The 25,455-nt window shown below is 42.3% G+C and overlaps 1 protein-coding gene across 1 annotated transcript in view; it reads right to left on the bottom strand.

Moving 5' to 3' along the window:
- The window catches only part of LOC140907760 (potassium voltage-gated channel subfamily KQT member 1-like), a 744,155-nt gene that overhangs the window by 329,703 nt on the left and 388,997 nt on the right, over positions 1–25,455 (bottom strand). The window lies entirely within an intron of this gene.

Genomic DNA, 25,455 nt, shown 5'->3' with positions numbered 1-25,455 from the left:
GGCAATCCTTTGTTCTCCAGGTCATGTAAGTGTTGAGTAAATTATAAACCTGTAATTCTATCCTGAGGTTAAGGGACTTCAGGATTTATTTGATATATTGGTCTCCTGGAAAGTTCTTCCAAGGCTAATACTCTCTAAACTGTGTTTATGAGTTGACTGCATTAATAACTAATAGAGTTATATGGTATTAGCAACTGTGAGGTTAACCCTTTCAAAGAACAACATACTGAAGAACCGTATTTTTCACTGAAAGAAAAGTATCTTGCCAAAAGAAAAATACTTTACATTTCTACAAGCAGCCAAGTTTCTAGATACTAAGCTAAATAAAAATAACACGAATGAACAAACATCCAGAGAGTTGATTTCAGGAATAAAATCAGAACTGAACAAGAAAAATCTCAAAAAGACTGGGGTCATTTCAACAAACACGTTATTTTGATTCTGAAAAGAATAAAAGCATGATCTGACAAAGTGCCTCATCCTGAAAATACGTAGGTTATTTATTGCATTTTGATTCACACCAGGAGATGTTTGCCCTGGACAATGCATTTCTTGGGTATTACTTGGACTGTCACAGAATTCATACAAAAAATGCTAACTTTGCTGTATGCTTTATGTTTATTCTGCCATGGCTGAAAATTCAGCAGCTGGTTCAATTACTGAATGATCAATAAACACTCTGAGGTTGACAAAATGTCAGTATCAGAATCAAACAAGAACAGCTTTTACTGCCATGTACTAAAGAGTTTGATCTACACACAGAGTGGGACCCAAGCTGCAAAATAAGACCATACTATCTTCGTAAATAACTGACATAGGAGCAGGTCCAAAGTTAATGGGAGTCTTTCCACTGACTTCAGTGGGCTTTCAATCAGGTCCATAATAATTTTTTTAAAAATAAAAAAGGCCAAAACTAAGACAGGCTCCTATGAGCTCAAGCCCATTGCTATAAAAGGCAACAGAGTGAGATGGATTTACAGAAGAGATGGTATGCCAAGCTGCAGACTCTACTGCGTAATGCACAGAAAACCAAATAAATGCAATAATTTTTGATACACTATAACCTCCATCTGCAGGCCATTTGTTAACTGTCTCCTTGGTTGTATACATGTTTTTGTTTCTGTTTATCAACACCACAAAACAAAATTTCCCTTTGCTAAGATTCATTAGCTCAATTTTGAGTGAAAGATATTTTCGACAAGACATTGTAAAAACATCACCCTGGCCATTTTAAACTATAGTTACTATACAGCGAATGTACATGGCATTGTATATTTTCTATAAAAACACTACATTTTTAACTTCCCTGGGACCATGTATATAAATATTTGTACATGAAATTATGAGATAGGCTTTGAAATTTATGCCATACATTTCTGTTAATGTTTTAAAAATATTTTCCCAAGCAAATAAAATTGCAGTAAAATATTTTACTACAGATCAGTCAAAGGTTCTTACAACTTTATCTTCCTAAAAATAATATTCAAGCTATAAAACAGAGTTTCATTTCAGATTTATAAAAGGTAAATTTACCCAGCTTGATTTGATTAATACCAAGTAGCTGAACATTTTTAAACACTGAGGTTTAAGGTGAAATAAAGTCAAGATGTAGGCATTTTTCTTTTCTTACATGTAAGATTTAGCTTTGTTTTGGAGTAACTTACACTGTTAGGGGTAAATTGTTTAAGCAGTACATGGGGAGTTATGTGCGCTGATCCTATTGGCATTAGCAATAATGAGACCAGGGTGTGTTGCCTCACACACAAAGCTTTGAATATAAAAATTGTTAATAAATTTGACTCCTCGTGAAACAGTTTGAAAATTAATACTTTAGTAAGAAGCGACGTGTGGGCCAAGATATATTTTCAAATGTGCTCCTTTGGGTATCCCACCTCTTTAATCACCATAAATATTACTCAACCAGCTCAACAGCCATCTGGCTACTCCCTATGACTTACCACCCACAGTGGAATCCTCCTGGGCGGCTAATTTAAGAGCACTATTCAGCGCTACCATTCCTAGTCACACAAAAGTCCCTTTGACATCAGTAGTTTTGCCTACGTAAGGAAAGCGTATGAAGTACTGAATAGCTCCCAGTTACATACACAATATAAAGGGGTTTTCCTAGACAGTGAGCCTGGGACAAACCTTCATCAAAGATTGGTTTTTCTCCCTTTGCGCTTTTCTCCTACCACCACGCCCCAACCACGTCTTGTGATTGAATGCATCTGAATTACACCTTTCTCCTACCCAGCTCACAGCCAGCAGTAACTCACACCCAACTTACTCAGTCACAACCGCCCAACGTATCCTACACCTGATTTCACATCCTTTCATTCCCCCTCCACAAAGCCCAGCCCCAATTCACACTAAGGTATGCTCCCCACTCTACTTGTCCTATACATGACTCCCACTTCCCATGCTCCATACCTGCTTACAGCTGTTTCACATCACCCAATGTGCCCCCACACAAAATACACACGAAGGGAAGAAAGTGAGCCAGAGAGCATCCACTCTTCATGGCATATCTCACTCTTTGCAGCTCTGCTTTTAGCAAAACTGGTCACAGTTGTCATCTGTGCCCGTTCCCCCCGCCTCGCCCTTGGAAGGTGCAAGGTGCAAAGGCCAACAGGAGACCCAATGCTGAGAAAATGCTCTATTTTCAGTTGCTTCTAACTTTTCCATACTTTAATCATTTGCACTGAAATTATCCATACTGAGTATCTGCCTCATACTGGACTTTTTGAAAAATTTCAGCCGGACTGGTTCAATCATTTCCAAGAATGAGCTGACCTTTTCTTAGAGAAGATTTAGTACCCCCATGCTTTGGAGCAGGGACTTGAAATATGGCCAGGGAGTGGCCCTTGTGATTGGGTGTGCCTTGTGCCATCCCAGTGAACACCCACAAAAACTGGGTGTAGGGTTGCCAACTTTCTACTTGCACAAAACCAAACAACCTTGCCCCACCCCCTGCCCTCCCCTGCCCCTCCTTTGAGGCCACGCCTCTGCTCTGCCCCTTCTCCAAGGCCCTGTCCCCTGTTCACTCCATCCCCCCTCCTTCTGTTGCTCGCTCTCCCCACCCTCACTCACTTGCTCATTTTCACCAGGCTAGCTCAGGGCGTTGGAGTGTGGGAGTGGGTGAGGACTCCAGCTGGGGCCAGAAATGAGTTCAGGGTGCGGGAGGGGACTCCGGGCTGAGGCAATGGGTTTGGACATGGGAGGGGATAAGGGCTCCGTCTGGGGGTGTGGTCTCTGGGATAGGGCCAGTGATGAGGGGTTTGGAGTGCAGGAGGGGGATCTGGGATGGGGGGAGCCAAGGGGTTTGGAGTATGGGAGGGGGCTCCAGGCTGAGGCAGGGGGTTGGGGTCTGGGGGGCAAGGTAAGGGTGCCGGCTGGGTGTGCGGCTGGGGATGAGGGATTTGGGATGCAGGAGGGGGCTCCAGGCTGAGGCTGAGGTGTTCGGAGTACGGGCGGGGGCTCCCATCTGGGGAAGGTATGTGGGGGGTGAGGGCTCCAGCTGGGGCTGGGACTGAGGGGCTTGGGGTGCAGGCGGGGGCTCTGGTCTGGGACCGAGGGGTTTGGGGTGCAGGAGGGGGATCAGGGGTGCAGGCTCCGGGCAGTGCTTACCTCAAGCAGCTCCTGGAAGCTCCGGCATGTCTGCTCTCTAGCTCTCACGTGGAGGCGCGGTCAGGTGGCTCTGCGCACTGACTGGAGCTGCCAGGGTCCCTTTTTGACCAGGCATTCCTGTCAAAAACCAGACATCTGGCAACCCTAAATGGGTGGGGTTATGGAACTTTGAAAGAATGTGGTTTGCACATGCCCAGTAAAGACTTGCTAGAATGTAACAGATAAAGACTCCAAACTCACTGAGCATGCTCCAGCCCCTCACAGCTCCCATGTATGATCAGACTGTGCTTGCGCCATGCCCAATAGGGTGACTGAGCGTGCTCTAGCAGAGGGCTGCAAGGGTAACACTGGACTCTCCCTGTAATTACTATTTCCAGCTGCTCCAGGATAGAACCAGAACTGAAAGCAGGGAGCCTGCCTCTTCTGTGCTCTCAGTGATATCCTCCCCACACACTGCTGGCACCCAGGCAGCTTGGAGGAGGAAGCTGCCTGACTGCAATGCAGAGGGGACAAGAGCCAGATCAGGGAGAGGGAAAGAAGTAGACTGGGACGAGGAGTCTGGTGATACTGGGATTGGAAGAGACAGGGACTGGGAGCCATGGGGAGGGAAGCGACTATGGTTAGACAAGGAGAGTGAGACTATGAGTCAGCAGGGATGAGGGGAGGCTGGGATTTGTTGGGCAAGAAGATTCGGACTGGGGTCTGGGGAAAGTGTGAAGACTGGGACTGGGAGCCAGTGAGAGAAATGGAGTGGAATTGGGAGTCAGTCGGTGGAAGGCTAAACACTGAGATTGGACGAGGAGCTGGAGGGAGGGGGGAATCTGCAATGGGGAACCAGTAGGGGGAGCAAAGGGGGCAAGAGTTGGGGAGACAGATCCGACAAGGAGCCGGTGTGCCAGGTGAGAAATTGACTGGCTGGGCAAAGAATCTGGGACAAGGAGCCAGGGTGGTGGAGATTAGGACAAAGTGTCGGGAAGGGAGTGGGGCTGGGGTGGGGAGACTGATTGGATGAAGAGCTTGGGGAGGCAGACTGAGGCTGGGAGCTGGCAAGGGAAATGGAAGGAGGGGAGACTGGGAGTCAGTGCAGGTGAAAAATGGGGGTGGGAGGGAGTGGAGACAGATTAGCTGAGGAACCAGGAGGGGAAAACTAGGACTAGTTGCACAAAGAGGCTAGGACTTGGATGAGAAGCCTTGGGGTAGAGACTTGGACTGCGCAGCTGATGAGAAAGTGATGGGGGTGAGGAAGAGACGGGGCAGAAGGGGTCAATCTTGGGGGTAGACAGGCAGAAGGGGTTCTAGAGCACAGTCCCCCTCCAAAGCCTGGAATGAAACCCAATATTCCAGAATCTCACCATTCCTCTGCGGTCAGCAAATATCTGTAAAACCCATGGGGCAAAGCGTGTGTCTCATCATTCTCCAGTACTGGTCCATGTAATCAAATAATAATATTAATAACAACTGCAGTGCAGGCAAACAGGCCAGGCATAGTTTTTTCAGAAAAGAAGGCAAATCAGACTAAGTTAATGGATATTGCCATACCAGCAGCCAGACACATTAAAAAAAAACCCAAAAACCAAAAAAAGAAATTGGCAAAGGATGAAGAACTCTGCCACAAAGTGGAACAATTATGGAAAACTAGAACAAAGATGATCCCAGTGATTACTGGAGCACTTGGAGTGATCTCCAAGGGTATGAATGAGCAGCTCAAGAACACGTTAGGAGTGGAAGACATCATCCACCAATAGGGTTGCCAATGGAAGTCCCAATTTTTTTTTCACCCTCTGTACAACAAGATCAGGAGTTGCTGAGTGCTACAAAAAGCAGCAATAAGTACCCCAGGCAAACGTAAGTGACGGCTACTTATTATTATTAATGCTAAGGATGATAATGGTAATAAAATAAATACATAAAATAATAATAATAATAAATATTGGGATGAGGGGTGAGATGGAGGTGCTAAGACAATCTACTATTGCTATTACTCTGTCAGCTCAAGTTGCAGATGTCTGTGTGGTGGATCTAAAGGTTCTAACCCTGCTGATGACTGATGGGAGTGTCAACGTGATGCCACTTGATGGAATTTCTGTTTTTTCATTTGCTTTTTTTATATATATTTAGGAAATTATGAGCAAGAATGCTAAGTTAAAAGAACATTACTGGAGTTGCAAAGTCAAGCACTGAGAGTCAGGAAATGTCAGCATGAAGATTGTGTCTGCAACCTTAATTTGGCCATATTGTGAGTATGCATTATGACAGAGTCTTTAATTACATAATCACATTTCTATTTTTTTCCAAAGCAACTCAGGCTCGTTTGATGCACAGGATGAACCATCCCAACCTTGATTCATCATGAAGGAATCCGTTGTCTGTAGGACCCCTGCCTCATTTGTTGCAAAAGTTGGAAGGTGTGTAGTGAATGAGACAGGGGATGGATTACAGAAAGAGAAAGGAGGGTCTCATGGTGATGGCAGCTGAATGCTGCCCTGGAGAATTGGATTGTACCCCTTCCTCTGCCACAGAGTTTCTGTGTGATGCTGGGCAAGTCACATAAACCAATATTTTCATTGGCTGTCACTAACTGTGTGTTCCTTCATTTTCTGGGTGCCTGACTTTAGACTCTTGGTTTGCTGTGCAAACGTGCTGAGCACTCACAGCTGCAGCTAAAGTGAATGGAAGCTGTGCTTTGAACATAGAAAGTGTTTTGAAATGCTAAGCACTTGGAAAAATCAGGGCCACACATCTCAAATTGGGCACCCAAATCAGTGGAATTTTTGACCTTAATCTCTGTCATCTCCCCTTCTGTAACATGGGAACAACTCCTCCCCCCTCATAGGAGTGTTCTGAAGATAAATTAATGTCTGTGACGCACTCAGATACTATGCTGATGAGCATCCTAAGGAAATTTCCAATTCTGTCTTCAGAGCCGGGTTTGAACAGTGTGCAAGAAATAAGGCCTAGGCCACACAGTGAACAATGAGGAAAAAATAAAATACTGAATAGGTGCCCATTTAGCAAGCAATATCCATCTTATGCACTGAATGAGGCAGGGCAGCCTGTGGAAAAAGTAACATGTTTCAATTGTATTGAATTCAATTCATTTCAGATTGTTTCAATGTATACACACAAAAAGGACAAATTAAAGCTTGTAAAGGCATTTCCTATCTTAAGAGTGCTTGATTTTGCAACCTTAATAATGTTCTTTCTTTTAATGTATTTTTGGGGGAGGGGAGGGTAAAGGAGTAGTGCAAACACTTAGGTAAAATTGACTGTCCATCTAAGGACAAATCTCTCTGTTCTCTGACATGATGCCACTGAGTACGCAGCCTGAAATCCATTAACTATTTTGCTACTATACCTTATTGCAAGCTCATATCTAATTTGCTTTCACATCGAATTTGCCCACTCCTATATCAATGTGGTCTTTGCCAGCATTACTGCTTTCCAAGTACTTCCATCATTGAGAGTTAGATGCATCTTCCTTTGGAGCTCACTTATTGTGCTCTTCCCTAGACTGACCCATCTGAGATCACTAATGAAATGACAAATAGGCTCACCCATTGGGAAACACACCCACAACCCTCACTGTCCTAGGGATAAAGGATTATGTAATACTATGTATTTTTCAAAGCAATCGATACTTGTGATTTTTAAACCACCTCATTTTCTTTTTAGAGGGGGTGGGAAGGGAATGAGCTTCATTCACGTTCAGATTTCAAGCTAAAATATGTTTAAGCACTATCTACTGAACCATATTCAGTATCGAACCAACTGGTGCAATAGCAGCTCCACAAACTATAATTATTCATTGCTACAAAATCCTTTTCATGAATTAACCTCTCATTCCCAAGCCACGTACAGGAGGCCACAACCATTATAGCTTTCATGTAAAGAAAATATAGGTCAGTAATATAGCATCACAGTAGGGAAGCTATAGTTACTTCATTGACTTAGAATCTGGGTCACTGCACATAATTATACAACCATCAAAATAATTCTAACCCAATGGCCAAAGAGACTAACTATTCTTACAATTCACAAAAAAGATTGGGGGGAAGGGGAAGAAATTAACGCCCTGGGGAAGAGCAAATGCAGATGGGAAACTGAAATGCCTAAAGATGGACGAGTTTAGAATCCTATGTATTAGTTCTAAACCATTGATATGTAAAAATTGAAGGTGCTGAGCATAAGTCATTGGATGGTGAGGATGCTGGGTAAGGCCAAATTACATTTAGAGCTACATATATTTTAATGTGGTGAACTTACATTCAAGAGGGAAAGTTCATATATTATAAATGCAATCTATGTGCTTATTTGAATCTCAAACTGACGATTCAGTCAAACACTGGTATAGTGTTCTGGTGACCTTACTCTTCTAGTCCTATTTAGCACGAAGGAACAAACCCAAACCAAACCCACTCAGCCAAGGAGGCAAAACAAAAATAAAGCAATTACAAAAGAAGCCACAATGAATTGCAGTTAGGGTACTTGTCCCACTTAATGAAAAGAAAAGAAAAGAAAAAGAAAAAGAAAAAATTCAATAAAACAGGCCATCCATTAATGCAACATTATGGTAGAGATTTTAAACCCAAAAAATTTGGATAATTCAATATTGGTGTTCCCAGAACAACTGCATTTTAGGCATATTGCACATAGATGACTCAGAGCTTCCAGGATCAGATCCCAATAGTAAGTGGAGAGGGGTCTGCATCCTAGTTTGGAATCCAGATCTAAATTTAAACTATCTTAAACAGTAGGGGCCAGATCCAGAGTTCTAGTTCAAGACTGGAGTAAGACATAAAAGCTAACAGTGTCATGAAAAATGCAAAGAGTTATAGTTGCTGTAGAAACCCTACCCCTGAATCTCCTGACTTTTGTGCATTTGGCTTCTTGATAATAATGTTTCACTAAAGTAGTGTTTGCATTGAATATATTTTCTTTTCTCTCTCTCTCTCTTTTTTTTTTTTTTTGGAGACATTTGCATGAAAACGGAATCTTTGTCTCTGAGGATTCCATCTGCTCCTGCTGCCCATTCCCCACCTGAAGCCATAATCCTCTGTTTGTGACAGCACAAATAGCTATTGTGGATACGATTAAGGGCTTCAGGTGGGGAACGGACACCGGGGTAAGATGAACTCTTTAGAAACAAAGATCCTGTTTTCATACAAAATTCCTTAGTAATATAGAATGAAGGAAGAAAACAGCAAATATGTGACAGAGGCAGAAGTGATTCTAAATAGCATGCTTTTCAAAGACTTCCATGAGGATATCAGCTGTTCATAAATGAGACTGCCTGGTCAATAACATCCCATGAATCAATCAGCAGGGGTGACTCCTATTATTAGGTGATGTTTCCAACATCCACTATGTCTATGTCAGTCTTATTGAGTTAATACATTGATATAGCACCTGTTGCAAGCCCATTCAAGAAAAACAACACAAAATATTTTTCAAAACCCTAAAGAACAAAAACAAAAAAACAAAACCAAAACCAACAACAGGCAAATGCAGTATAGATACCAGAAGAAAGAAGTGCAGAGTCAGTAGCTCCTTTAAACTACCAGAGAGTTAAGGATACAATTAAGAAGGATCACAACACTGCAGAGAGCCTAAATTACTTATTTGCATCAGTCTGCACCACAGGGGAGGAGATATCTACTCATTGCAGGTAATAAGGATGCGGCCCTGTCAAAGATAGACGTGTTAGAAGATATGGTGTTGAAAGCAATAGATAATGTGAACTGTACCAGGCTCGGCCAAATGTTCATAAGGAACTTAAGAATGAAATGGCTGAGCTACTAACAGAAATACAGAATCTCTCAATATCAGCTAATGCACCAGAGGACTGGAGGGTAACAAATGTTGTTCCTAGCATTAAAAAGGTGCTAGAAGTGGGAGGTGCAGAGCAGTGAGCATTACTACACTAATGGGTAAATTACCTGAAAAAACATTAAATATAGAACAACCTAGATGCATATGATATGAAAACAACAAACCAGCATGATCTCAGTAGAGAAAATCAATTCCTCAGCAACCTATTAGGATTCCTTTGGGGGGACGGTCAACCAAATAGTTGATAAGGGAGATTTATCAGACGCACGCACACACTTTTTAACAGCTCTTGATAAAGTCCCTCCCAAAGATTTACAGTAGTCATGGGAAAAGACACAAAGTTTTGTCAAGAATTAGAAGATGGCTGAGGGAGAAGACAAAGGGTAGGAAGAAATGGACCATTTTCAGCACACAAAGTGGCTAACTGATAACTCCAGTGATACCTGCTAGGGATGATATTATTTAGTACATTCATTAATGATCTGGATGAGCAAAGTTAACAGTGAGATAGAAGAATTTCTGGGTGACCTAAAATAATTGAGGCTAGTCAAATCTGGAGAGGATTATAAGGCACTTCAGAAGGACATAAAGTCAGGTAAAATACAGCAACATGCATGGCTCTAGTTCGTGCTGTAAGTCACAGGCTTTTCGGTGCATTACAATTAGAGGATTCCTCAAAAATAAGATTATTAAAGGTAAAGAAAAAATATAATCTACCAACAGCATTCTAAGTGATCAAAAATAATGAATACTCATGTCTAAACTCTCAGTTAATGCAAGGATTTAAGGAAAAAGAGATTGCAGCAGCACAGCTGTAATACTGACTGGAAATCGTGTGACTGATATTGTTAGCATAAAACTATTATTAGTATAAAAACATGGTAACAAAAGCAAAACCTCCATGTGGATGAAGCCTGGAATTTTCCATCTGATTTCCAGTCTAATCACTCCTTTTACCATTTGTAAACATAAATATACAAGAGCAGGAACTGACTTTATTGCAAGCCACCACCAATCTAGTGAAAGATTTGAGTAAAACTCAACATTAAGGATTACAAATTAAACATTTAAGGCAGGAACATTTATGAGGGCCACAACAGTGCTGCAGTTAGCAAATAAAGCACTGAACTGGGACTCAGAAGACCTGGGTTCTATTCCCAGTTTATCATAGAATCATAGAATATCAGGGTTGGAAGGGACCCCAGAAGGTCATCTAGTCCAACCCCCTGCTCAAAGCAGGACCAATTCCCAGTTAAATCATCCCAGCCAGGGCTTTGTCAAGCCTGACCTTAAAAACCTCTAAGGAAGGAGATTCTACCACCTCCCTAGGTAACGCATTCCAGTGTTTCACCACCCTCTCAGTGAAAAAGTTTTTCCTAATATCCAATCTAAACCTCCCCCACTGCAACTTGAGACCATTACTCCTCGTTCTGTCATCTGCTACCACTGAGAACAGTCTAGAGCCATCCTCTTTGGAACTCCCTTTCAGGTAGTTGAAAGCAGCTATCAAATCCCCCCTCATTCTTCTCTTCTGCAGGCTAAACAATCCCAGCTTCCTCAGCCTCTCCTCATAACTCATGTGTTCCAGTCCCCTAATCATTTTTGTTGCCCTTCGCTGGACTCTCTCCAATTTATCCACATCCTTCTTGAAGTGTGGGGCCCAAAACTGGACACAGTACTCCAGATGAGGCCTCACCAATGTCGAATAGAGGGGAACGATCACGTCCCTCGATCTGCTCGCTATGCCCCTACTTATACATCCCAAAATGCCATTGGCCTTCTTGGCAACAAGGGCACACTGCTGACTCATATCTAGCTTCTCGTCCACTGTCACCCCTAGGTCCTTTTCTGCAGAACTGCTGCCTAGCCATTCGGTCCCTAGTCTGTAGCTGTGCATTGGGTTCTTCCGTCCTAAGTGCAGGACCCTGCACTTATCCTTATTGAACCTCATCAGATTTCTTTTGGCCCAATCCTCCAATTTGTCTAGGTTTTTCTGTATCCTATCCCTCCCCTCCAGCGTATCTACCACTCCTCCCAGTTTAGTATCATCCGCAAATTTGCTGAGAGTGCAATCCACACCATCCTCCAGATCATTTATGAAGATATTGAATAAAAATAGTTTAGCCGCTGGCCTGCTGGGTGACATCAGGCAAATAACTTTGCTGCCCTGTGCTTCTGCTTTCCATCTAATCCTTTGTCTTGTCTTTGTAGACAGTAAACTCATGGGGCAAGAACTGTCTCATACTATATGTTTGTAGAGTGCTTAGCACAATGGGTCCATGATCTTGGTTGAGATCTCTAGGTACTACGGTATTGCAAATATTAATATATCCAGCTTAGGCAAATACCACCAGGATTAGTTTTATTCATCAAGACCTTTGATGGGCAGTTTATGTTCATTAGAGCAGCTAATTTTAATGCATATTTAAAATACTAATACACAAGCAACATGGATGAGACTATACAAGTTTTTCATACTTGCCAACCTCTGAATCCTTTAACCAGTGACAACTTGCCTTTTAACTCCATGAAATCAGACTAGACTACAAGAGATTTTTGTAGGGGCAGAACAAGAAAAGAAAAGGTAAATATGTTTCTGCAAAACAAGGATGGTAGGCATGTATGTGTAATAGCACCCACATCCCCTACATGAGTCATCAGTGGAGTTTGAATGCTGGACCTTCACAGACATAGAACAGACCTCTACCACTTGAGTTATAGAAATAACTCTATTTGTTGGCTATTAGGGGACCGACCACTACAGGAGGATGCAGCGCACACTGCTAGGGGGTTTCTTCTTGACAGTGATGACCTGGGGCACCAGGGTGATGGAAGAATGTGCTGACTGCTCCTATAAAGAAGTGATTTTCCTGAGACTATTAGATGTGTGGCGCTGTCCTCCCAGCCAAAGAAAGAGGACTTCATTGACAATCATAAAATAAAAAGAGGCTATAAATTATTGGGATTCCCAAAGTGAAAGATAGAGGTCACTTCTGGGCTCATTATGAGAGTCAATAGCTGGCTGATTAAAGCAGATTTATGTCAGAAAGAAGAGATATGTAATGGATTCATAGATTTTAAGGCGAGAAAGAACAATTAGATCATCAAGTCTGATCTCTGCATTACAAATCATAGAATTTCACCATTACTCCAGCCCATAACTTGTGTTTGACTAAATCATACCTTCTAGTAAGGCATCCAACTTTGCTTTCCAAGAACTGTAGTAATATTTACTGCTATACTATCATGTGCTGGCAATATTATAAGGAGGGGTTCCCATTTAAACCTGGAATGAAATCCTGACCTGTTGAAATCAATGGGAGTTTTGCCATTCACTTCAGTAGGGACAGAATTTTACCACTTGCCTTTAGCCTGTCTCAGGAGTACATGTGATTGCAAAGAGAGGAGAGGAGGTGGGGAGCCTAGAGAATCTATTCATTTGTTTTTTCCATTTAAAGAAAAAGTGCTCTCTGGAGGAGGCAATATTTTGCAAGCAAACAAATTAAGTGCTTTGTTGGAAATATTTACACTTTCTTCCTAAAAATGTATGTAGTATACTGATGGCATAGCACACTGTCTGACACATGTTATTTGAAATGAGAGGTAGGGGAGAATTACCTTGTCTGGGGTTTCTTCCCTAGGGAACATTTTCAAAATATCTGATACTTGGGACAATGTGGTCCATTTCAAAGGCAATATTTGCTCTTCAGAATTAACTTTTGGTAGAGGAGTGAAGTCCAGCACAGACAGAAAAATCATACCAATCTTGCTTTCAAAACGGTTGTGGAATTTAACTCGGTTTTTAGGTGACAAATGTGAGGAATTGTCCCACACTGAGGGGGTCAATAGAGGAGGTTTTGGAACAAATTGATAAATTAAACAGTGATAAGTCACCAGGATAAGATGATATTCATCCAAGAGTTCTGAAGGAACTCAAATATGAAATTGCGGAACTGCTAACTGTGGTATATAATCCATTGCTTAAATCAGCCTCTGTACCAGATAACTGAAGGATAGCTAACGTAATGCCAATTTTCATTAAAGGCACCAGAGGTAATCCTTGCAATTACAGGCTGGTAAGCCTAACTTCAGTACCAGGCAAATTGGTGGAAACTATAGTAAAGAACAGAATTATCAGATACATATATTAACACGGTTTGCAGAAGAGTCAACACAGCTTTGTAAAGGGAAATCATGCCTCATCAATCTATTAGAATTCTTTGAGGAGGTAAACAAACTCATGAACAAGGGTGATCCAGTGGATATAGTGTACTTGGACTTTCAGAAAGCCTCACCCAAGGCTCTTAAGCAAATTAAGCAGTCATGGATCAGAGGGAAGGTTCTCTTATGGATCAGTAATTGGTTAAGAGACAGAAAAGAAAGGGTAGGAATGGTCAGTTTTCACAGTGGAGAGTGGTAATTAGCGGGAGTCCCCTAGGTATCTCTACTGGGATCAGGGCTGGTCAGCATATTCATAAATGATCTGGAAAAGGTGTAAACAGTGAGGTGACAAAGTTTGCAGATGAGACAAAATTAATCAAGATAGTTAAGTCCAAAAGCAGACTGAGAAAAGTCACAAAGGGATCTTGCAAAATTGGGTGACTGGGCAACAAAATAGCAGATGAAATTCAATGTTGATAAATGCAAAATAATGCACTCTGGAAGCCATAATCCTAATTATACATACAAAAAGATGGGGTCTAAATTAGCTGTTACCTCTCAAGGAAGAGATCTCAGAGTCATTGTGGATAGTTCTTTGAAAACATCAGCTCAATGTGAAGTGCCAATCAAAAAAGCTAACAGAATGTCAGGAACTGCTAAGAAAGGGATATATAACAAAACAGAAAATAAGGCCACTACATAAAGCCATGGTATGCCCTGTGTGCAGTTCTGGTTGCCCCATCTCAAAAAAGATTTATTAGAATTGGAAAAGATACAGAAAAGGGCAACAAAAATTATTAGGGATATGGAACAACTTCCATATGAGGAGAGATTAAAGAGACAAACAGTTCAGGTTGGAAAAGAGATGACTAAGTTGGGGGGAGAGGAGATATGACAGAGGTTTATAAAATCATGAATGATGTGGAGACAGTGAATAAGGAAGTGTTATTTACCCCTTCACATAAAAAGAAACAGGAGTCAGCTATTAATGGCTGCCCAGGGGCCTTTCCAGCAGCCAAGGATTGCTGGAGGGCAAGGGCATTCTTTTCAAGTCCCCTTTTCCCCTGGAATACCCCTACAGTGGAGGCCAGGTTAAGGGTAGCACAAAGCTGGATTTATGCTACCTAATAATGCTCTTCTCCTAGAGAAACTTGACCCACTGGATTTTTGCCTGCTTTGTGCCAGAGATTGGTGCAAAGCATATTTTACAGAGCCAGGATCTGGTCCAAAGACTATAGAAAAACAGAGACAGAATTTGTTTTATTAATCACAACATTATTTTCCCTTTCTAAAAGGCACTTATGGCACTTTGCAGTTATGTTAAAAATTACATATTAATATTTTTTAGACAATAGAAAGGAATGTGAGTAGACGCATGGGATGTAACATATCTCTGGTTTCTAAGACTATTAGGTGCTTTATCTATTTACAGAGTTCTGCAAAACTTCAGATTAAAATAACTACAATGCAGAGGAAGTCTAGTTTGGAATTCCTTAGAGACTTCTACAACTACATAGGAAGTTTACGTCCTTTCCTACGTTGAAGTCTAAAATCTTTGGGGGGAAAAATGAAAAAAAAAAAAAAGAATTTGTTTGCTTTGTATTTTATTTCCCTGTCCCTAGTGATTTGTTTTATGCTGCTATTTTGTCTGTATTTATACAAGCCAGCACCACAGGCCTATATTCAATGCATGTTTTACCACTGAACGATCCCTTAGTATAAATATTTTTTTCCATAGGCTTGATCTATTATTAATATCTGCTATTTAGGTCTGATTTTTTTTAGATCAGATTTGAAAACAATCAAGAATAGCACACAACAAAATATAGTAGATGAATATAGACCTCTTGTTTTCTGTTGAATAATACTGAATACCTGCTTGACGCTGACAGTTCAAGATGCAAAGTTAAAGTCAGTCTCTGCTCCAAGAATTTGCAATCTAAGGCCCTGATCCTGCATTGAGTACCATATGGACAGTCCCTTGCGTCTCTGGATACAGTGGAATCCACCCACACTAGGATAGCCAGCTTTCTAATCCCTCAAAACAGAACACCCTAGCCCCACCCCTTCCCCAAAGCCCTGCCCCCAGCTCACTACATTCCCCGTCCCTTGGTGGCTCGCTCTCCCCCACCTTCACTCACTTTCACTGTGTGGGCAGGGGTGCAGGAGGGGGTGAGGGCTCTAACTGGCGGTTCAGGCTCCAGGGTGGGGCCAGAAATGAGGGGTTCAGAGTGCAGGAGGGGGCTCCGGGCTGGGGCAGGGGGTTGGAGTGCGGGAGGAGGTGAGGGCTCCAGCTGGGGGGTGTGTGTGCTCCAGTGTGGGGCTACGGATGAGGGGTTCAGGGTATGGGAGGGAGCTGCGGGTTGAGGTGGGGGTTGGGTGCAGGGAGGGTGAGGGCTCTGTCTGGGGGTGCGGGCTCTGGGGTGGGGCTGGGAATGAGTGGTTTGGGGTTCAGGAAGGGACTCCCAACTGGTGGGTGGGGCAGAGGGGTTCAGGGTGTGGGAGGGGACTCTGGGCTGGGGCAGGAGGTTCGGGAGCAGGGGGGTGAAGGCTCTGTCTGGGGGGCAGGTTCTGGGGTGGGGCCAGGTATGAAGGGTTTGGGATGCAGAAGGGGGCTCCGGGATTGAGCGGACTCAGGGATGGAGCAGGGGGTTGGGGCAGCTCTCAGTCAGCGGTGCAGTGGGGGGGGGCTAAGGTAGGCTTCCTGCCTGTCCTGACACTGTGACCATGCTGTGTCCCTGAAGTGGCCAGCAACAAGTCCATCTCCTAGGCAGAGGTGCAGCTGGTGTCTCTGCACGCTGCTCTCACCTGCAGGCACCGCACCCTACAGCTCCCATTGGCCGTGGTTCCCAGCCAATGGGAGTGCAGAGCCGGTGCTTGGGAGTCCCATGCTTCCCCCCCCGTCTAGTAGCTGGACCTGCTGCTGGCTGTTTCCAGGGTGCAGTGCAGAGCCAAGACAGCTAGCCTGCCTTAGCTCCACAGCACTGCTGACTGGGTGTTCTGGTCGAAAACTAGATGCCTGCTCACCCTAACCCACACAGATCTGATTACAAGACCGAGGCCTAAAAGGCAGTCATAGAAAAGTCAGCATTGCATTGGGAAGCTAAGAGGTGGGAATTAACTTACCGGTACTTTTGATTTTGTTATTGTTATAATTATTGTTACAGACTAACAACTTGTTGGCATCCTGGATGCTCATCCAATAGAACAGAATGCACCATCCAATAAACCAGAGGGTTTCAACCTCTCTCTTTCTGAGGCCCCCACAACATGCTATAAAAAACTCACATCCCACTTGTGCCACAGTAACAGGTTTTCTGCATATAAAAGCCAGGGTTGCCATTAAGGAGTAGCAAGCAGGGCAATTGCCTGGGGCCCCATGCCACAGGGGCCCTCACGAAGCTACATTGCTCAGGCTTCAGCTCCAGCCCCGTGTGATGGGGATCAGGGACCTGGGCTTCAGCCCCATGCTTTGGCTTTCTGCCCTGGGCCCCAGCAAGTCTAATGCTGGCCCTGCTTGGAGCTTGGAGGCTCCCCTGAAACCTGCTCAAGGCCTCGGACCCCTGGTAGAGAACTACTGCAATAAACTATAGTCATTCAACAGAGCGGAATATAATACATTTGAAAAGAAATGGGAATATCTAAATAATATTTTGTATATTTTAATACTAGTAAATATAGGCCCAAGCCACACAATTTGAATCCAGATGTAGATCTGAACTTTACCCATATTTGGATCTAAGGCTTTGGCTTTTGCATTACACAGCTACAAAGTTTGTATCTAGAATTGAATTTCACTAAAGTGTGTGGATTTTCAGGTTTGTGGTTCTGATCCAGGCACATCTCTAAACTTTACATAAGCTAAACTTCTCAGAATTTCCTATGCTAGCCTCAATGCGTGCATATTTTGATGCATTTAAAAATGCACTTATACTTCACACCCATCAGGTACAAAATTTAAGCTACAACATCACTTCTATCTTATCTGGACTGAAAAGAGGTCAGCTATACTTGCTCTCATCCATTCATGCTACCCAAACACTGAGCCAGTTCACCAAGACCAACTGGATGAAGTGAAATGGACAATGGCCTGGTTATTAACTGTCAAACCTCTCATTAAAGCCAAACACAGGACCTAGACTAGGGCCAGTTGTGTTTGTTGAACCAGTAACAGATGCTAATATATGACCATAATTTTGATACTAAACACTTAGAACTGCCCATATAAAAATGTGGTTATTATCAATCTTGAAAAAGGCTTTTGCCAGGAAAAAACAACCACCATTGTGTGTCCTCATTAATTCCAACACAGTAAAAACAGAACCTAGATGCAGCATTATTTTTTTGGGGGGATGGGAGGGGTAAGAAAGGTGGAACTGGAAGAGTTTAATGGTGTGAAGCTGATAATCTTTTAGCAGGTGAAGTAAGACTTTTCAAAGTAAAGCAGACTACCTCATTCAACACCATTCAGATCAGAAAAAGGAAGAAATCAAGAAACCCCTCAGTTTCTGCTAACGTTACACGAGGGGTCTCAAACATGTGGCCCGTGGAGTTATTTCCTGCGGCCTGCCATAGGCTCCGACTCCACCGGCAGCCAAGCTCCTCTTCCCCCATCCCCCGAGTGTGCTGCGTCCCCGCTCCTCCGGGGCCTCATGGACTAGACAAGCAGTCTGAGGTATGAAGTTCAGCATGTATGATTCTTTGCTGTGAGTAGTTGTGAAGAATGTTTGTTAAAAGTGGCAATGTATTTTCTATGAATGGTTACTTTTACAAGTTCCTGCCATTACAGCTTTGTTGATAGACTGTTAGTGTAGATGAGGGGTGGGCAAACGTTTTGGCCTGAGAGCCACATCGGGGATGCAAAATTGTATGGAGGGCCAGGTAGGGAAGGCTGTGACTCCCCAAACAGCCTGGCCCCTGTCCCCTATCCGCCCCCTCCCATTTCCCGCCCCCCCAGAACCCCCAACCCATACAACCCCCGCTGTTCCTTGTCCCCTGACCGCCCTGTCCCGAGACCCCACACCCTATCCAACCCCCCCGCTTCCTGTCCTCTGACTGCCCTGACCCCTATCCACCCTCCCGCCTCCTGACAGCCCCGCAGGACTCCCACGCCTATCCACCCCCCAGTTCCCTGTCCCCTGACCCCCCCCTCCGAACTTCCACCCCATCCAACAGCTCCCTGTCCCCAGAACCCTCTGCCCCTTATCCAACTCCCCTCCTTCCCGCCCCCTTACCATGCCGCTCAGAGCAGCAGGAGCTTGCAGCCTTGCCGCCTGGCCTGGCAGGAGCAGCGGGCCAGAGTGCTGGCTGTGAGATGAGCTGAGGCTGTGGCGGAGGAGGGACAGCAGGGGAGGGGCCAAAGGCCTAGCCTCCCCAGCCGGGAGCTCAAGGGCTGGGCAGGATGGTCCCACAGGCCGGATGTGGCCCACAGGCTGTAGTTTGCCCACCTCTGGTGTAGATTATCATCAGTGTTACTGACCACATAAGGAATAGTTACAGGTGTTTATATTTTATTAAAACCCCTCTTCGCATTACACATTTTAAAAAGTTAATACATTGACTTTTAATAGCATACCATATTACTCTTCATTTTTTTCATTTTTGACTATACTTTTGTATCATTGTATGAAAAGGTGTCAGTGATGCAGCCCTCGGGCCAATGTACTAGTCCTCATGTGGCCCTCGTGGTGATTTGAGTTTGAGATCCCTGTGTTACACAAAAGCCATTGCTACCAAACCCTCACATATCTCAAATGGCCTGAAAGCTGTTCTGGAATTAGACTGAAAGATATTGAATTTTACCATTGCATATGCTGTGTTCTGCAGCATTTTTCAATATGTATGTGAGAGAAGCATGTTTTAATTAAAGACAGAAGCACCAATGCCGTACATGTTCTCTCAGCACTGACACATGTTGACTTCTACTATAGAATGCCCTCTACGACACTGTAGAGACACTTGACTTCCTATTGAGGAAGTGCAGCTTTCTTTCTTAACAATGGGCCAACTGGTTTTCATAATGGAGATAAATGCTCCCTGCTGTGAATTGTAATAGAAAAACATGTCAAACAACCAACAATAAAAAGTAGCAGCACAGCCAAAAGACTGGTTTTTCCTGTTTTTGTGTGTAGCACAGTGGAAATGAAGCTCGTGAACTGTACTTGGATCCTTATAAGTCAAAATATCACCTCTTTCAAATGAGACAAAGCAAGAATGCACTCCCCACTTATTTCTGGACCCTTTGTTTCCCTCTGAAATGCAGATATGGAAATGTGACCTTTTGTTAATATTGATTTGCTAGTAGTTACTGTGGGAACTCTGAATGTGAAAGTCAGATGTTCTATTTGTAAAATGATATTGTTAGGATGTTGTCAGCTTTTAAAGCTATTATTGTTATTGTGAGTACTAGGACACCTAGCTGCACAAACTAGCATTTGAGAAGCCATTTGTTTCCTTAATCCACTGATGATACTCGAGTGCTTTCTACAGTTTGTACAATCTCTTTCCTTTACCGTGGGCTCTTTGTTCCCACCTTATCCTGATCCCACCCACACAGTCTCTTCACTTAAGCCTCAATCCACCTGCCCTGCCTGTTCCCCTCCTTCCACTTCACCCCATCCTATCCCCCTCATTTCCCACTCTTCTTTCTATGGCCCCTCTCCCCTCCTTTATCTTTCCTTTTAGTTAATCCTCACTATCCCTTTCCCTCCAAGAACTAATAAAATAATAAAAATAATAATCCTGGATCTAACATGTTTACAAACCATCACTCTGTTCACTCTACTTATTGGGGGGGATATAGCCCTTCCTCGTGTGTCTCATCTATTTAGATTGTAAGCTGTTTGTGGTAAGTACTGTCTATCACTCTGTGTTTGACCAGTGCTGGTACAACAGAACTCTGTTCTCAGTTGACTGCAAGTGCTACTGTAATACAAATTAATTATCACAGTACAAGTAAATATTAGAGCCATATGAGGGAAAAATTACTCAGGCTCATTTCTGAAACCCACATTCTATTTTGCCACCTTTGCATCCCTTGCATTAGCTTTTCACAAACCTCGGTGTCCTTTTACATGTAGAGATTGTCAATGCCTCTTTTAGAGAGGGCAGACTGCCTATTGCTAGTTACAAAGCAATAGCATGGCCTTGCTCAAGAAATGTTTCTGGACACTGTCAATCTTGCTAATTATTGACCAGTATCACATCTTCTGTTTTTGGGAAAGATTACGAACACAGCTGTGTTGAGACAACTCTCATGATATCTAGATGCCTTTTATCTTCTTGACCCATGTCAGTCTGGGTACAGACCAGGCTATGGCACAGAGACTGTACCAGTTGTATTGTCTGATGATCTCCACCTGATGACAGATAGTGACCAAGATGGTATTATTAGATCTATCAGCTGGGTTTTATACAGCTGATCCTGAGGAGCTGATGACTCAACTGCCGGCATGGAACAGGCTGCTCTTCAGTGGCTTCAGTCTTTTCTCCGAGAGATTTTAATGGGGAGTGGTGGGCAACTGCTCCTGAAAAGCTCTCACCTGTGAGGTGCCATTCTGTGACGCTTCCTGTTCAACATGCAGATGGGTCTGTGTGGAGGACATGACGGTCAGTGTTTTCCATATGCTAACACCCAACTGCCTGTCTTTATCAGATCTGATTCAGATGATGCAGTTCAGTGCCAAAGCCCAGTGTCTACTCAAGGCTGAGGTTTGGATGAGAGTGAGATTACTGAGCCTCAGCCCAGGTAAGATTGAGGCGATAATGGGTGGATTGGGTGGAAGAAGACTGAGGAGATGGCAGAGGTAATATCAGTACCTTTGATTGATAGAGTATGGCACCCAATAGTTAATAGTGTTAACTTGGGAGTGATTTTAGACCCCCAGCTGCTCTTTGGCAATATATTATATCATTGACCTAGTCAGTTTTTTACTGTCTGCATCTGGCTAGAATGTTGCAACCTTTCCTTGAGGATGCAGACCTTGCCACTGCTGTCTGTGCTTTTGTCACCTCAAGAGTAGACTACTGCAGTGCACTCTAAATGGGATTACCCCTTAAAACCATTCAGAGACTGAAGCTGGTGCAGAATGCACCAGCTGGTTTACTGAGTGGAGCTACTTGTAGGTGTATCCTAAATGATGCCTGTGTTTTTGGAGCCTAGTTGCCTAATGACTCATGTATGCAGTTTAATTGGTAATCATAGCACCCTTTCTCAGCTGTGGATTTGTTACAACTGGCACATGATTGTTTGATTTTAAACTCCTGTGTCACTCCAGATATGTGATAAGAAGATTTGCCTAAACTTGGGGGAGTAATTTATTGATTAGATTTTGAATTCACTATGGTCTTTCTCAGTATACAATGTCAGCGCTACCCAAGTGTGTGCCACAACTGTAAGTCCTAAGTCTGTTACAGCTAAAGAAGATTCCTCTCTTGCCAAAATTACAGGGGCCTGTGCTTTGGGAACAGAAGGCTGTGGGCCCTGTGTTTACAACTGACACTCCGGACACTGTTAGATAAGAAACAAATATAGCTAATAGATCAGAGAATTTTCAATGTTTGTTACCGTAGTAAGAACGATTACAATAACCCATGCTGTAAGTGCAACAGGAGGGGTCAAGAAAGTAGCAAGGGAGAAGAGTCAGAGTGAGAGGTCTAGAATGTGTGGTTATCAGGAGGGCTGCTTCAGCCCTATTCTGGTTACTGTTAATAAAACTATACTTTGGAACCCAGCTAAAGTCTCTCAAGTATAAATGCATTAAGGTACATTAGCTACTATGCCTAAAAAGCATCTTACAGTAGTGACATTATCAGATATATGGGACAAAGACCAGATTTGCAAAGCTGCCAAAGAAAAGCAAACAATTAATTACAAGAACAGCCTACCCATGTGTTGATCTTCCCAGACCTGGTCTGATAATTGAAAACCAAAGAAAGAAATTAAATGTTAAGTACTCTGTAATCGAGAAATATGTTGAAATCTCACTTCTATTTGCTGCAAAGTAAAGTCATCTACCATATGCTTTGGGACTAGGTACCCACAAACAATTTACTTCAAAGCATAAAATTGGCCAAGGTCATCTGAGACATGAGAGATGATCTCTAATAGAGAGTGAGAGTTGGATACTTGAATGGATATACAAACAAAGGAAGGGAAATTCATAGTTTTTTTCCTAATACAGCACTTGACAAATACTGGACCAAGAATCTAATAATTAATGCTAGTGCAGTTTTAAGATTTGGGGATTATTAGATCAAATTACTACACACTTAATATTAATGATTGATCCATCCATCACAAGAATAATTTTATACCTCGATGAGGTAGTGTTAACTACCTGTCTGTTAATATGTCTGATATCTGACCTTCAGGAAGGAAGAGGAACAGGGTAATTTCATACTTAGAACTTCACTTCATATCACCGTGGCAGAATTAATGGTTACATTGTTTGATTTCTAAAAATGAGCATAAATAATAGGTTTGTCTTCTCTTGTATTAAGCTGATAATAAAATTACTGGACTCACTAAATACATGGGGGAGAAGGAAACTTCTTTTCCATTAGTGAATTAGCCATATGGGCCCCAATTCAGTAAAGTACACAGGCATGTGCTCAGCATGGTTTGCTGAATCAGGGCCCAAAATTGTGGTTACAAGACACATATTAGCTGAAGGCAAACTGTCAGCTAACTATAGGCCTAAAACTAAGTTAAATGTTATCAAGACTAAACTTTGGAACCCAGCTGAAGATTTTTTTTTTAATTAAGTGAACAAAATATTTTTAAGCATAAATATTCTCCTGCGAAGGAATGGAAACAAACAGAGAAAACCCCAAACAAATAAAAAAAAGAAAACAGCTTCACTGTGCTACTGCTTGAGAGAGTGAAAGAGAAACTCAGGGGAAAGAAAAGCTAAACTGGCCAGGTCTCAGCAGTGAGAATCAAGCTAAAGTAAATAAAGAGTAAAAACTGTTTAAAGTAATTTAGAATTTTATAATAATTCCATATTCCAGAAATCTAATTCAATAATCTATTTTGAGAACTAATGCCTTTCATAAATTAGAGGCAGGGCTGATATTGTCACCTGTTATTAATGTTGTGCAATACTTTGCATTATACCTTTTTCAGTTGCTTATAACTTTGTCAAACTGAACATCTGGGGTGAAATTTTCCATGCTGGGTGCCTGTCTCAGATTGAATGTTTTTGGAATTTTTTTTGGACAAAACTAGGGCTGTCAAGCGATTAAAAAAATTAATCGCAATTAATCACATGATTCATCGCACTGTTAATCAATAATAGAATACCATTTATTGAAATAGCTTTGGATATCTTCCACATTTTCAAATATATTGAGTTCAATTACGACACAGAATACAAAGTGCACAGTGTTCACTTTACATTATTATTTTTTATTACAAATATTTGCACTGTAAAAAACAAAAGAAATGGTATTTTTCAATTCACTTAATACAAGTACTGTAGTGCAATCTCTTTATCATGAAAGTAGAATTTACAAATGTAGAATTATGTCAAAAAAATAACTTCACTCAAATATAAAACATTTCAAAACTTTAGAGTCTACAAGTCCACTCAGTCCTACTTCTTGTTCAGCCAATTGCTCAAACAAGTTACATTTGCAGGAGATAATGTTGTCCGCTTCTTCTTTACAATGTCTCCTGAAAGTAAGAACAGGCATTTGTATGGCACTGTTGTAGCCGGCGTCACAAGATATTTATGTGCCAGATGCATTAAAGATTCATATGTCCCTTCATGCTTCAACCACCATTCCAGAGTACATGCGTCCATGCTAATGATGGGTTCTGCTCGATAATGATCCAAGGCGGTGAGGACCAATGTACATTCATTTTCATTATCTGAGTCAGATGCCATTAGAAGAAGGTTGATTTTCTTTTTTGGTGGTTTAGGTTCCGTAGTTTCCGCATCGGAGTGTTGCTCTTTTAACTCTTCTAAAAGCTTGCTCCACACCTCGTCCCTCTCAGATTTGGGAAGTCACTTCAGATTCTTAAACCTTGGGTCAAATGCTGTAGCTATCTTTAGAAATCTCACATTAGTATCTTCTTTGTGTTTTGTCAGATTTGCAGTGAAAGCATTCTTAAAATGACCACCACATGCTGGGTCATCATCCGAGACTGCTATAACATGAAATATATGGCAGAACGTGGGTAAAACAGAGCAGGAGACACACAATTCTCCCCCAAGGAGTTCAGTCACAAATTTAATGAACGCATTTTTTTTTTAACGAGCATCATCTGCATGGAAGTATGTCCTCTGGAATGGTGGTCGAAGCATGAAGCAGCATACGAATGTATAGCATATCTGGAACGTAAATACCTTACAATGCCGGCTACAAAAGTGTCATGCAAATGCCTGTTCCCACTTTCAGGTGACATTGTAAATAATAAGTGGGCAGCACTATCTCCTGTAAATGTAAACAAACTTGTTTGTCTTAGCAATTGGCTGAACAAGTAGGACTGAGTGGACTTGTAGGCTCTAAAGTTTTTACATTGTTTTGTTTTGAGTGCAGTTATGTAACAAACCAAAAAACCCTACATTTGTAAGTTGCACTTTCATGATAAAGAGATTGTACTACACTACTTGTATAAGGTGAATTGAAAAATACCATTTCATTTGTTTATCATTTTTACAGTGCAAATATTTGTAATAAAAATAATAATATAAAGTGAGCACTGCACACTTTGTATTGTGTTGTAATTGAAATCAATGTATTTGAAAATGTAGAAAAACATCTACAAATATTTAATAAATTTCAATTCGTATTCTATTGTTTAACAGTGCGATGAATCATGATTATTTTAAT

This window comes from Lepidochelys kempii, chromosome 1, assembly GCF_965140265.1.
Source record: "Lepidochelys kempii isolate rLepKem1 chromosome 1, rLepKem1.hap2, whole genome shotgun sequence".
In the NCBI taxonomy this organism is placed as follows: Eukaryota; Metazoa; Chordata; order Testudines; family Cheloniidae; genus Lepidochelys; species Lepidochelys kempii.
This window is presented reverse-complemented; position numbering and strand designations above follow the sequence as displayed.